At 37.1% G+C, this 3,109-nt stretch overlaps 1 long non-coding RNA gene across 1 annotated transcript; it reads right to left on the bottom strand.

Annotated features, from left to right (window-relative positions):
• Positions 1–977: 977 nt before the first annotated feature.
• LOC118170864 lies at positions 978–2,534 on the bottom strand. The gene is made up of 3 exons (XR_004752901.1): positions 1,802–2,534; positions 1,561–1,630; positions 978–1,463 (listed from the first exon to the last, which is right to left on the bottom strand). It is a non-coding gene; the product is annotated as an uncharacterized LOC118170864 (long non-coding RNA).
• Between the last annotated feature and the right edge of the window lie 575 nt (positions 2,535–3,109).

Here is a 3,109-nt window from a genome sequence, read left to right on the forward strand (position 1 = left end):
AAGAGAGAACAGAGGGCAGGAAAGACAGAGTAAGTGGCAGTAAGGGTGAAGAGCAAAGAGGTATTTTGCAATGTTTAAAATAAAAACCTATAAATAGCCCTTTAAAATCCATGAATGGACTTCTCAACAGATGGCAGCCGTACTGTCAAGTCAGCCCAAGGCAGGCGGACTATAATTGTTAGCAAGTGTATTGTTAAGGGAATTTACTAATTTACTGATGCAGCAGCCACTTCAGTTGAAGAATAAATTGGAATATTTTGGTGCATTTTCTTTAAAAAGTCAACCACTTTTAAGTCTATGTATTAAAATGACAAAGTCTTAAATGGGGGTCTCCTTTGCTAAACAAAAGATATGCAAATTACATTTCAAGATTTATATTATGATAAAAACTGAAACACAAAAGAGGCATTATCTTGCAAAAATGTAAAAGTACATTGCTTCATGAGTCTATAATGATATAATGTGATGTTGATGTAGTTAAAGATGTCAGAAGGGAGACAATGACCTTAAAAGTTTAAGGCAGACACATTAATATTGATTGATTTTTAAGAGATTGAACAGCAAGAATATATCTATATATAGCCTGGATATTGGATTGTTTGAAAATTTGAGATGAGATACAGAACATTTTGGTCTTGTAATGTTTTAGACCTGAGAACAAGAACATACTTTAAATGCAGCCATTTGTACTATAAGAAACTGGATGATAATTTGCCTTCAATTTAGCAGATTGTAAGCCTATTTCTCATAAAAATCAGTGATGTTTGGCAAAGCTGGATGATCATTTCTGCCTTAATCACTAGTGCAGATCTGTCACACGAGATTTCACAGAAGTCCTACTGTAGATTTTTTTTTGTTGTTTGTTTTTTAACTTTTCTGTACACTTGTAGATCTGCATGTAGACTTACAACTGTTTTGTACGCACACACACATTTCTGTGATGTATTGAGCTCTGTAAAACCTCAGCACTTGCTGGCATTGCACCAACAAATACTACTACACATCTACTGTGTGTCATTTTAAATTGCTACTTTTCCCAAAGCTGGGAGAAGCTGGTCAATAACACTTCTTGTTTAAGTAAGGCTGGGCTTCATTTTATATCCATGTTTATGCCAGCAAAGTTATAAAGAAATGTACTTCTCATTGAGGGGGAAGGTGGTAATTACTGTGGTATTGTTTTATTCCCTCAAGGCAGTTCATTTTACCATCTCAAGATGATGAAAAGTTTCACCTCCTTCATAGATGAACTTTACTCTTAAAGTAGAGACTTGCACTGGTCAGAGAAATAGACACTGGTGACAGTTGGTCTTTTAGACTTTTGGAGACCAGGCCACAGACATCTTGCACATAGGGACTAAGAATTCAACTTGCAGAAATCTGCTGGCAGCATAGAACAGGTTTGACCTGTATGAGATGGGTCATCTTGCATTACACAAGCTGGAGATTTTTATTCAGAAACAGACCTCAAGAGATATGAGACAGATAAACAAAAGATGTAGACCACATTTATAAAAAGCTTATATGTATATATCTCTTATCAACAAATCAAACGTTTTTTACCTGATGCCTACACATGAAGTGATAGAAAATCAAGGTCTGAAGGAAAGAGGACAGCTGGGAACCTGTACTTCTGCATAGATGTGTTACATAATAGAGAACTCTTGTTTTCAAGAAGCAGACAAGAATTACCATGTGGACTCTCTGCCTCCAGATTCAATTTTTAAAATACACGACCAGAAATAGACAAAGAGGGGTACGTGTTAGGAGAACTATCAAACAGCAAGATGTCTCAGTGTCATACCTGCATCCTTTAAGCCTTTATTTAGCTTCACCAATGACAAAGCCTGCTATGGCCCTCCAGTATAGGAAAATAGCCCTAACAGCCTGTTTAGTAAATGAGAGAAAGCATAGTGTCTCCAAGGGGCGTGGCCTGAGTGAGCATCCAGAATCCCAGAAAGTCAAGAAATTTGAAGGAAGTCAGACTTGATTTAATTCTTTTTTACTATAAATCACATTTCAGAGAATGATTAACTGGGGGAGAGACATAAATGGCAAAGTTTGATCAAGGGAGCTGCTGTCAGGGTACCATCTAGATAAATTAGGAAAAGAATGCTCAGGTTTCTATGAAAGAAGACTAATGACGTTAAGTCAAGATGAAATAGAAAGGAGCAGCATTGCAGGCTGAAAATCATAAAAGACCAGCCTGCCCTGACAAGAAACCTTGAGAAACTTCCTGAACTGAAAAGTAACTGGAAATGCTAAGGAATGACTTTTTGTAAATGTCTGGTCTTGAAGTTACTCAGGAGTGAAGATGTTCCAGGCATAAAATTTGCTTCTCAGGACCTGTCAAGACAAGTGAAGGAATATTCTAGAAGTATCTGAAACAGCAGGTGTTAGTAACAGCTATACACACTGCAGGTGTTCTGCATCTGATGTGCTCTTTGTAGTTAATGGGGATCAATCCTTTCCCATAAATCTGAAGCAGTCCCACCTGGAGGCAAACAGACCAAGTGGATAAAAGGAGGGTGTAAAGTGCCTGGTTAGTTAATGTTTGTTTAATTCAGAGAGTCTTTTTGTAAGGAAGTGGGTATAGTAGTATTACAGAAGGAGTGGTGATCTTAGCTGAGATGGGGGAGAAGCTTTACAAGAGACATGAGTATATTTGTACAGAGATCTTTCTCAGAAGGTAAGTCGTGTCTTTAGGTTTCCCAGAAAGGAAAGGACTTGGGGAAAAAAAAAAAAAAAAGGCCACTTTAATAGTTAAAAGTACTTTACTGGAAATCTAGAGTGTTTAAATCAAAACAAAAAGCCTCCTATATCAGGAAACATTGAATTGTAGCTTCAGTATTGACTTAGTTTCTTAGACAACCACAGGAACAGATCTTTCACTGAACATCTCCTAACTTCAGATTTAGACAATAATATAGAATAGTTTTCTGTACTCAAGCAGTTAGTGTGGTTAGTACTAAAATTGTGCGAGACTAGCTAATGTACTTTTCTGTGATGTGCAAAGAGAATGCTAGGATGCAGCATTGTATCTGACTGCAGTAGCATGAAGCTATGCTTCAACAATATCACATTGTATTGTAGGATTTTGAAGGCACGGAAG

The sequence above is a fragment of the Oxyura jamaicensis genome, chromosome 8 (assembly GCF_011077185.1).
Source record: "Oxyura jamaicensis isolate SHBP4307 breed ruddy duck chromosome 8, BPBGC_Ojam_1.0, whole genome shotgun sequence".
Lineage (NCBI taxonomy): Eukaryota > Metazoa > Chordata > Aves > Anseriformes > Anatidae > Oxyura > Oxyura jamaicensis.